At 40.3% G+C, this 11,502-nt stretch overlaps 1 long non-coding RNA gene across 1 annotated transcript; it reads left to right on the top strand.

The window, feature by feature from the left end:
* Positions 1–874: 874 nt before the first annotated feature.
* On the top strand, positions 875–2,367 carry LOC117308722 (uncharacterized). The gene is made up of 2 exons (XR_004522892.2): positions 875–1,307; positions 2,266–2,367. It is a non-coding gene; the product is annotated as an uncharacterized lncRNA (long non-coding RNA).
* Positions 2,368–11,502: the final 9,135 nt, after the last annotated feature.

Here is an 11,502-nt window from a genome sequence, read left to right as displayed (position 1 = left end):
GACCGAGCGGGGTACAATTAAAAGCACAATAATTTGCTTGTTATTCAAGTCAGGCATTAGTCCGGGTAATGGCGTGCTTGGTGTAGACATGGATTTCCTTGTTCAGAGCTAAGCACAGGACTAGCTGAATTCTCCATGGAGAAATCTTGATTTGTTCAGGTCTTTCATGTTTTCTACAGAGAAGGGATTATGTCTTCCTAAAGAGGGGCGTTGCTTAAAAAGCTACAAAGTGTAAGAAAAGGATTTAGGGCAGAGGGGCCTGTGGTTACGTAGCTCAGGGGTACAGGGAATTTCAGAGCCAAGGATTATTTAAAGCCATAGAGTTAAAAAAATAATTGCTTTAGGGACTTCCCTGGTGGTGCAGTGGTTAAGAATCTTCCTGCCAGTGCAGGGAACACGGGTTCGAGCCCTGGTCCGGGAAGATCCCACATGCCGTGGAGTAACTAAGCCCCTGAGGATAGGTGCCAACTGGCACTCACCAGCCCGAGAGGTTTGTCTGCTCAGCCGCGGGGGCGGGCGGGGCTGCAAGCTGAGGATCGGGCTTTAGTCGGAGCGCAGGGAGAGGACTGGGGTTGGTGGCGTGAACATAGCCTGAAGGGGTTAGTGCACCACAGCTAGCGGGGGGTGGGGTGGGGTGGGGTGGGGTGGGGTGGGTGTAGTCCGGGAAAAGATCTGGAGCTCCCGAAGAGGCAAGAGACTTTTACTTCCCTCTTTGTTTCCTGCTGCGGGAGGAGAGGGGATTAAGAGCGCTGCTTAAAGGAGCTCCAGAGACGGGCACGAGTCGTGGCTAAAAGCGCGGACCCCAGAGACGGGCATGAGACGCTAAGGCTGCTGCTGCCGCCACCAAGAAGCCTGTGTGCGAGCACAGGTCACTATCCACACCCCGCCTACGGGGAGCCTGTGCAGCCCGCCACAGCCAGGTTCCCGGGATCCAGGGACAACTTCCCCGGGAGAACGCATGGTGAGCCTCAGGCTGGTGCAAAGTCACGCCAGCCTCTGGCGCCGCAGGCTCGCCCCGCACTCCGTGCCCCTCCCTCCCCCCCGGCCTGAGTGAGCCAGAGCCCCCAATCAGCGGCTTCTTTAACCCCGTCTTGTCTGAGTGAAAAACAGACGCCCTCCAGCGACCTACACGCAGAGGCGTGGCCAAATCCAAACCTGAGCCCCTGGGAGCTGTGAAAACAAAGAAGAGAAAGGGAAATCTCTCCCAGCAGCCTCAGAAGCAGCGGATTAAAGCTCCACAATCAACTTGATGTACCCTGCATCTGTGGAATACATGAATAGACAAAGAATCATCCCAAATTGAGGAGGTGGACTTTGAGAGCAAGATTTATCATTTTTTCCCCTTTACCTCTTTTTCTGAGCGTGTATGTGTATGCTTCTCTGTGAGATTTTGCCTGTATAGCTTTGCTTCCACCATTTGTCCTAGGGTTCTATCCGTCTGTTTTTTTAAAAAATTTTTTTCTTAATAATTATTTTTATTTTAATAACTTTATTTTATATTACTTTACCTTCTTTCTTTCTTTCTTTCTCTCTTTCTTTCTTTCTTTCTTTCTTTCCTTCCTTCCTTCCTTCTTTCCTTCCCTCATTTAGACAAAGAATCATCCCAAATTGAGGAAGTGGACTTTGAGAGCAAGATTTATCATTTTTTCCCCTATTCCTCTTTTTGTGAGTTTCTAAGTGTATGCTTCTGTATGAGATTTTGTCTGTATAGCTTTGCTTCCACGATTTATCCAAAGGTTCTATCCGTTCGTTTTTTTCTTAAGTTTTTTTATAATAAGTATTTTTTAATTTAATAACTTTATTTTACTTTATCTTCTTTCTTTCTTTCCTTTTTCTTCCTTCCCTCCTCCCTTCCTTCCTTCCTTCCTTCCTCCCACCGTCCCTCCCTCCCTCCGTCCTTTCTTTCCTTCTTTTCTTCTTTCTTCCTTCCTTAAATTAAATTCTATATAGATATTTAAATGTAAGGTAAAATTAAATTATAATTTGCAATTATATGTGGAGTTTTATTTCCTAAAGAATATTTTGGAAATTTCAACTCCTATTTTAACTTATATTTTCAGAGAAGGTATTTGGTCCAAATGAAGAATATCTTCAATTATAGTTCTTCTATTGCAAGCAAAAAAGGATTTATACTTCTTTTCATGAAATACGGTTGTTTGACAACAGAAGGATAAATATTTTATATTTTTAGAAACAACAGTCAGGCTACTGATATTCTTAATGAGTTTTAATAAATCTGAATGCTTCTTATCATCTACTCTTTAGCTGGTACCTGAGGAGTTGTATACCTCCAGGAAGATATGTGCTCCAGACCCGTAAATATGCAGTTCACAGAGCCCACCACCAGAGGACAATAATGAAGTAAAATCTTGAAACCATGTAGTGAAAATAGTGGGAGTTTAAATAAAAGCAACGTTTCACAGTATGCTTTTCTGACCAATGTTATATCTAATACCCTAATGGATTATATGTACACGGATTCTGAAAAGTCAGCAGCACACTTCACTGGTCAATTTCTATGATAAGGGGAACGGAATTTGAGTGTAGAAAAACAGTATACTTACATCTTAAAATTCCACCCCTACAGAATCTACTCACTATTGAAAACTGGTAAGAATAATAGCTTTCTGTGTCTCAGTGACCAGTTAACATTTTCAAGAGTAGAATTTATCTTCCTATGATGCTCAAATACACAGGAAAAATGCATATCTAGGACAATGGATAAACTCTATATGACATGAGAAAATAGTTATTCAAATGGAAAAAGTATAAGATCTACAAGGCACAGTTTTATATGCATTAGTGTGGATATATATACATAAAGAAGCTCTAAGAAACATAAAAATCACTTCCAGGAAGCAATTTTAGGTAGAAGAGAATTAACATGGATGAGGAAGAAAAGAGAGTTGGTTTTAAAATAGTTTCATTGACTTGTTTTTTTTTGTTTGTTTATTTATTTGTTTTATTTATTTGGTCTTTGGAATATAAGAAAACAGTGGCTTTCAGATCAGTATCCCAGTGGAACAAAGGGACCGAGGTCTATCCTGGAGCCCAGCCATTGTTTGACTATCTTGTAATAATACTGGTGAAATACAACCAAACCATTTGAACTATAAGCATCCTCTCTGACAATAAACTTAAGACACCAACGTTATATATTAAAGAAAGTAAAGAGAGAATACTGTTTTCTTTAGAGAGAAAATACAGATCCTGGACCAAATCAATAATGTCAGCAAACCTCATGGGTATAAAATATTCTGCTGTCTATCATTTAGAACATGCCTCTAGAGGAGGGAAACTGGGTGATAATTTCCCCAGATTTTATATTTAATTCAAATATTTTAGATAAGAGGCATCTCTAGTAAAACATTGTATTATTGATTCTTTCCAATATGATAGCTCAGAGGAGTTCCTCTTTCCTTCTCAAATACATATGGGGAAATGGAGGTGGGTGTGGGTTATAGGAAGTATCTAAATAGAGCATAATAATCAACAGTTTGTTTTTTAAAAATAGAAATTTCTATTCAAATTGTTTCCAGAGACAGAAACACACAGAGACAATTCCATGTGACAACAGTGAAAGAGACCAGAGTGATGCAGCTGCAAATCAAAAAACTGCCAACACCACTGATTGATGGCCACCACCAGAATCTGGTTAAGACAAAGAAGGATCCTCCCCTTGAGGCGTCAGAAAGAACATGGCCCTCTCAACACTTTTGAGTTTGAACTTCTGGCCTCTAGAGCTGTGATAAAATAAATTTCTGTTCTTTTAAGCTAACAAGTTTGTGGTATCTTGTTATGGTAGCCCTAGAGATGACAGTATTTGATTCCTGAGCTGGCAACTGTATTTTGACTATGTAATGACTATTCCAAGATAATCAACAGACACAAAGATAAAGGCAAACCTGAGACTAAGCCCAGTTCTTTTTATTCCCAGAATAATAAATGATTTTTTAATTAATTTAGATCTCTTTGTCTAACCCCTCTGCTTTTCAGAAGAGTATGTGGGACCAATCAAGTATTCATATGTTATACTTTCATTTTAATTCATCTCAAATTATTTCTAATTCCGCTTATGAGTTCTTACTTGACCCATGAATTATTTAGGAATACATTCTTTAATTTCCATTTGTGATTTTCAACAAATTTCTTTCTGTTAACGATTTCTTATTGCATTCTGTTGTCATCTGAGAGCACTCTCTGTATTGTATTTATGTCCTTTAAAATGTACTGAAATTTGTTTTATGGCCTAGCATATAGTATATCCATGTGCATTTGAAAAGAATGTATATTCTGATGCTGTTGGGTGGAATGTTTTATAGATGGCTGTTACGTCTACTTGATTGATAATGCTGTTCAAGGTTTTTATTTTCTTGTTGATTTTCTGTCTGTTCTGCTATTGAAAGAAGGGTATTAAAGTATCCAACTATTATTGTAGAACTGTCTGTTTCTCTTTTCTGTTGTGCCGATTTTGCCTCATTGTATGTTGAAGTCCTGTTGTTAGGTGCATATAAGTTTATAATTATTATGCATTCTAGATGGAATAATCATTTTATCATTTTAAAATGTCTTTGTCGCTAGTAAAAATTTTCGTCTTAAAATGTAATTTTTTTCTGATATTTTCTTAGCCACTTGTTGTTTTGTTTTGTTTTTACTGTTATGGTATACCTATTCCAACCCTTTTACATTTCACCTACATATTTTCTTTTTTTTTTTTTTTTTTGGTAACATCTTTATTGGGGTATAATTGCTTTACAAAGGTGTGTTAGTTTCTGTTTTATAACAAAGTGAATCAGTTACACACATACATATGTTCCCATATCTCTTCCCGCTTGCGTCTCCCTCCCTCCCACCCTCCCTATCCCACCCCTCCAGGCGGTCACAAAGCACCGAGCTGATATCCCTGTGCTATGCGGCTGCTTCCCACTAGCTATCTACCTTACGTTTGTTAGTGTATATATGTCTATGCCTCTCTCCCGCTTTGTCACAAATCACACTTCCCCCTCCCCATATACTCAGGTCCGTTCTCCAGTAGGTCTGTGTCTTTATTCCTGTCTTACCCCTAGGTTCTTCATGACATTTCTTTTTCTTAAATTCCATATATATGTGTTAGCATACGGTATTTGTCTTTCTCTTTCTGACTTACTTCACTCTGTATGACAGGCTCTAGGTCTATCCACCTCATTACAAATAGCTCAATTTCGTTTCTTTTTATGGCTGAGTAATATTCCATTGTATATATGTGCCACATCTTCTTTATCCATTCATCCGATGATGGGCACTTAGGTTGTTTCCATCTCCGGGCTATTGTAAATAGAGCTGCAATGAACATTTTGGTACATGACTCTTTTTGAATTTTGGTTTTCTCAGGGTATATGCCCAGTAGTGGGATTGCTGGGTCATATGGTAGTTCTATTTGTAGTTTTTTAAGGAACCTCCATACTGTTCTCCATAGTGGCTGAACCAATTCACATTCCCACCAGCAGTGCAAGAGTGTTCCCTTTTCTCCACACCCTCTCCAGCATTTATTGTTTCTAGATTTTTGGTGATGGCCATTCTGACTGGTGTGAGATGATATCTCATTGTAGTTTTGATTTGCATTTCTCTAATGATTAATGATGTTGAGCATTCTTTCATGTGTTTGTTGGCAGTCTGTATATTTTTTTTGGAGAAATGTCTATTTAGGTCTTCTGCCCATTTTTGGATTGGCTTGTTTTCTTTTTTCGTTATTGAGCTGCATGAGCTGCTTGTAAATTTTGGAAATTAATCCTTTGTCAGTTGCTTCATTTGCAAGTATTTTCTCCCATTCTGAGGGTTGTCTTTTGGTCTTGTTTATGGTTTCCTTTGCTGTGCAAAAGCTTTGAAGTTTCATTAGGTCCCATTTGTTTATTTTTGTTTTTATTTCCATTTCTCTAGGAGGTGGGTCAAGAAGGATCTTGCTGTGATTTATGTCATAGAGTGTTCTGCCTATGTTTTCCTCTAAGAGTTTCATAGTTTCTGGGCTTACACGTAGGTCTTTAATCCATTTCGAGCTTATTTTTGTATATGGTGTTAGGGAGTGATCTAATCTCATACTTCTACATGCACCTGTCCAGTTTTCCCAGCACCACTTACTGAAGAGGCTGTCCTTTCTCCACTGTACATTCCTGCCTCCTTTATTGAAGATAAGGTGACCATATGTGCGTGGGTTTATCTCTGGGCTTTCTATCCTGTTCCATTCATCTATCTTTCTGTTTTTGTGCCAGTACCATACTGTCTTGATTACTGTAGCTGTGTTGTATAGTCTGAAGTCAGGGAGCCTGATTCCTCCAGCTCTGTGTTTCGTTCTCAAGATTGCTTTGGGTATTCGGGGTCTTTTGTGTTTCCATACAAATTGTGAAATTTTTTGTTCTAGTTCTGTGAAAAATGCCAGTGGTAGTTTGATATGGATTGCAGTGAATCAGTAGATTGCTTTGGGTAGTAGAATCATTTTCACAATGTTGACTCTTCCAATCCAAGAACATGGTATATCTCTCCATCTATTTGTATCATCTCTAATTTCTTTCATCAGTGTCTTATAATTTTCTGCATACAGGTCTTTTGTCTCCTTAGGTAGGTTTATTCCTAGATATTTTATTCTTTTTGTTGCAATGGTAAATGGGAGTGTTTTCTTGATTTCACTTTCAGATTTTTCATCATTAGTATATAGGAATGCCAGAGATTTCTGTGCATTAATTTTGTATCCTGCCAGTTTACCAGATTCATTGATTAGCTCTAGTAGTTTTCTGGTAGCATCTTTAGGATTCTCTATGTATAGGATCATGTCCTCTGCAAACAGTGACAGCTTTACTTCTTCTTTTCCGATTTGGATTCCTTTTATTTCCTTTTCTTCTCTGATTGCTGTGGTTAAAACTTCCAAAACTATATTGAGGAAGAGTGGTGACAGTGCGCAACCTTGTCTTGTTCCTGATCTTAGTGGAAACGGTTTCAATTTTTCACCATTGAGGATGATGTTGGCTGTGGGTTTGTCATATATGGCCTTTATTATGTTGAGGAAAGTTCCCTGTATGCCTACTTTCTGCAGGGTTTTTATCATAAATGGGTGTTGAATTTTGTCGAAAGCTTTCTCTGCATCTATTGAGATGATCATATGGTTTATCTCCTTCAATTTGTTATTATGGTTTATCACATTGATAGATTTGTGTATATTGAAGAATACTTGCATTCCTGGAATAAACCCCACTTGATCATGGTGTATGATCCTTTTAATGTGTTGTCGGATTGTGTTTGCTAGTATTTTGTTGAGGATTTTTGCATCTATGATCATCAGTGATATTGGCCTGTAGTTTTCTTTCTTTGTGACATCCTTGTCTGGTTTTGCTATCAAGGTGATGGTGGCCTCGTAGAATGAATTTGGGAGTGTTCCTCCCTCTGCTATATTTTGGAAGAGTTTGAGAAGGATAGGTGTTAGCTCTTCTCTAAATGTTTGATAGAATTCGCCTGTGAAGCCATCTGGTCCTGGGCTTTGGTTTGTTGGAAGATTGTTAATCACAGTTTCAATTTCAGTGCTTGTGATTGGTCTGTTCATATTTTCTATTTCTTCCTGATTCACTCTTGGCAGGTTGTGCATTTCTAAGAATTTGTCCATGTCTTCCAGGTTGTCCATTTTATTGGCATAGAGTTGCTTGTAGGAATCTCTCATGATCTTTTGTACTGCTGCAGTGTCAGTTGTTACTTCTCCTTTTTCATTTCTAATTGTATTGATTTGAATCTTCTCCCTTTTTTTCTTGATGAGTCTGGCTAATGGTTTATCAATTTTGTTTATCGTCTCAAAGGACCAGCTTTTAGTTTTATTGATCTTTGCTATCATTTCCTTCATTTCTTTATCATTTATTTCTGATCTGATCTTTATGATTTCTTTCCTTCTGCTAACTTTGGGGTATTTTTTGTCCTTCTTTCTCTAATTGCATTAGGTGCAAGGTTAGGTTGTTTATTCGAGATGTTTCCTGTTTCTTAAGGTAGGATTGTATTGCTATAAACTTCCCTCTCCCTCTTAAAACTGCTTTTGCTGCATCCCATAGGTTTTAGATCACAGTGTCTCCATTGTCATTTGTTTCCGGTATTTTCTGATTTCCTCTTTGATTTCTTCAGTGATCACTTCGTTATTAATTAGTGTATTGTTTAGCCTCCATGTGCTTGTGTTTTTTACAGATCTTTTCCTGTAATTGATATCTATTCTCGTAGCGTTGTGGTCGGAAAAGATACTTGATACAATTTCAATTTCCTTAAATTTACCTAGGCTTGATTTGTGACCCAAGATATGATCTATCCTGGAGAATGTTCCATGAGCACTTGAGAAAAATGTGTATTCTGTTGTTTTGGATGGAATGTCCTATAAATATCAATTCAGTCCATCTTGTTTAATGTATCATTTAAAGCTTGTGTTTCCTTATTTATTTTCATTTTGGATGATCTGTCCATTAGTGAAACTGGGGTGTTGAAGTCCCCTATATCAATGTGTTACTGTCGATTTCCCCTTTTATGGCTGTTAGTATTTGCCTTATGTATTGAGGTGCTCCTATGTTGGGTGCATAAATATTTACAATTGTTGTATCTTCTTCTTGGATCGATCCCTTGATCATTATGTAGTGTCCTTCTTTGTCTCTTCTAATAGTCTTTATTTTAAAGTCTATTTTGTCTGATATGACAATTGCTACTCCAGCTTTTTTTGGATTTCCATTTGCATGGAATATCTTTTTTCATCCGTTCACTTTCAGTCTGTGTGAGTCTCTAGGTCTGAAGCGGGTCTCTTGTAGACAGCATATATATGGGTCTTATTTTTGTATCCATTCATCCAGTCGGTGTCTTTTGGTTGGAGGATTTAATCCATTTACATTTAAGGTAGTTATCGATATGTATGTTCCTATTCCCATTTACTTAATTGTTTTGCGTTGGGTATTATAGGTCTTTTCCTTCTCTTGTGTTTCTTGCCTAGAGAAGTTCCTTTAGCATTTGTTGTAAAGCTGGTTTGGTAGTGCTGAACTCTCTCAGCTTTTGCTTGTCTGTAAATGTTTTCATTTCTCCATCAAACCTGAATGAGATCCTTGCAGGGTAGAGTAATCTTGGTTGCAGGTTTTTCTCCTTCATCACTTTAAATATGTCCTGCCAGTCCCTTCTGGCTTGCAGAGTTTCTGCTGAAAGATCAGCTGTTAACCTTATTGGGATTCCCTTGTATGTTATTTTTGCTTTTCCCTTGCTTTCAATAATTTTTCTTTATATTTAATTTTTGGCAGTTTGATTAATACGTGTCTTGGCGTATTTCTTCTTGGATTTATCCTGTATGAGACTCTCTGTGCTTCCCAGAGTTGATTAACTATTTCCTTTCCCACATTAGGGAAGTTTTCAACTATAATCTCTTCAAATACTTTCTCAGTCCCTTTCTTTTTCTCTTCTACTTCTGGAACCCCTATAATTCGAATGTTAGTGAATTTAATGTTGTCCCAGAGGTCTCTGAGACTGTCCTAAGTTATTTTCATTGTTTTTTCTTTATTCTGCTCTGCAGTAGTTATTTCCACTACTTTATCTTCCAGGTCACTTATGTATTCTTCTGCCTCAGTTATTCTGCTATTCATCCATTCTAGAGTTTTTTGGTTTTTTTTTTTTTGCAGTACGTGGGCCTCTCACTGTTGTGACCTCTCCCATTGTGGAGCACAGGCACTGAATGTGCAGTCTCAGTGGCCATGCCTCACAGGACCAGCCACTCCACGGCATGTGGTATCTACCCAGACCGGGGCACGAACCCGTGTCCCCTGCATCGGCAGGCGGACTCTCAACCACTGCGCCAACAGGAAGTCCCATTTTTTCCTTTTGTGTTCAACCGCAGTTGTCTTTTTCACTTTTAAAAGTTGCCAAAGGGCTTCCGGGAATATGGTGGAATGGTAAGATGGGGAGATCACCTTCCTCCCCACAGATACACCAGAAATACATCTACACGTGGAACAACTCCTAAAGAACACCTACTGAACGCTGGCAGAAGACCTCAGACCTCCCAAAAGGCAAGAAACCCCCCACGTACCTGGGTAGGGCACAAGAAAAAAGAATAAACAGAGACAAAAGGATAGGAACGGGACCTGCACCAGTGGGAGGGAGCTGTGAAGGAGGAAAGGTTTCCACACACTATGAAGCCCCTTCGAGGGCAGAGACTGTGGGTGGCGGAGGGGGAAACCTTCGGAGCCACGGAGGAGAGCACAGCAACAGGGGTGCGGGGGGCAAAGTGGAGAGATTCCCGCACAGAAGATAGGTGCCGCCTGGCACTAACCAGCCCGAGAGGTTTGTCTTCTCCTCCGCTGGGGTGGGTGGGGCTGGGAGCTGAGGCTCGGGCTTTGGTCGGAGCGCAGGGAGAGGACTGGGTTTGGCTGCGTGAACACAGCCTGCAGGGATTTAGTGCGCCACGGGTGGCCTGAGGGAGTCTGGGGAAAAGTCTGGAGCTGCCGAAGAGGCAAGAGACTTTTTCTTCCCTCTTTGTTTCCTGGTGCGGGGATTAAGAGCGCTGCTTAAAGGAGCTCCAGAGACGGGCGCGAGCCGCGGATGAAAGCGCGGAACCCAGAGACGGGCATGAGACGCTAAGGCTGTTGCTGCCACCACCAAGAAGTCTGTGTGTGAGCACAGGTCACTATCCACACCCCTCTTCCGGGGAGCCTGTGCAGCCCGCCACTGCCAGGTTCCCGGGATCCAGGGACAACTTCCCGGGAGAACGCACGGCGCGCCTCAGGCTGGTGCAACGTCACGTCGGCCTGTGGCGTCACAGGCTCGCCCTGCCCTCGGTGCCCCTCCCTCCCCCCGGCCTGAGAGAGCCAGAGCCCCCGAATCAGTTCCTCCTTTAACCCTGTCCTGTCTGAGCGAAGAACAGATGCCCTCCGGCGACCTACATGTAGAGGCGGGGCCAAATCCAAAGCTGAGCCCCTGGGAGCTGTGAGAACAAAGAAGAGAAAGGGATATCTCTCCCAGCAGCCTCAGAAGCAGCGGATTAAAGCTCCACAATCAACTTGATGTACCCTGCATCTGTGGAATACATGAATAGAAAACGAATCATTCCAAATTGAGGAGGTGGACTTTGAGAGCAAGATTTATCACTTTTTCCCCTTTACCTCTTTTTGTGAGTGTGTATGTGTATGCTTCTCTGTGAGATTTTGCCTGTATAGCTTTGCTTCCACCATTTGTCCTAGGGTTCTATCCATCTGTTTTTTTTTTTAAATTTTATTCTTAATAATTACTTTTTATATTAATAACTTTATTTTATTTTACTCTATCTTCATTCTGTTTCCTTCCTTCCCTCCTTTAGACAACCAATCATCCCAAATTCAGGAGGTGGACTTTGAGAGCATGATTTATGATTTTTTCCACTTTTCCTCTTTTTGTGAGTGTGTATGTGTATGCTTCTGTGTGAGATTTTGTCTGTATAGCTTTGCTTCCACCATTTGTCCTAGGGTTCTATCCGTCCGTTTTTTTTTTCTCTTAATAATT

Source organism: Tursiops truncatus, chromosome 17 (assembly GCF_011762595.2).
Source record: "Tursiops truncatus isolate mTurTru1 chromosome 17, mTurTru1.mat.Y, whole genome shotgun sequence".
NCBI classification, from domain to species: Eukaryota; Metazoa; Chordata; class Mammalia; order Artiodactyla; family Delphinidae; genus Tursiops; species Tursiops truncatus.
Note: the sequence above shows the minus strand (reverse complement) of the source record. Positions and strands in the feature narration are given on the sequence as shown.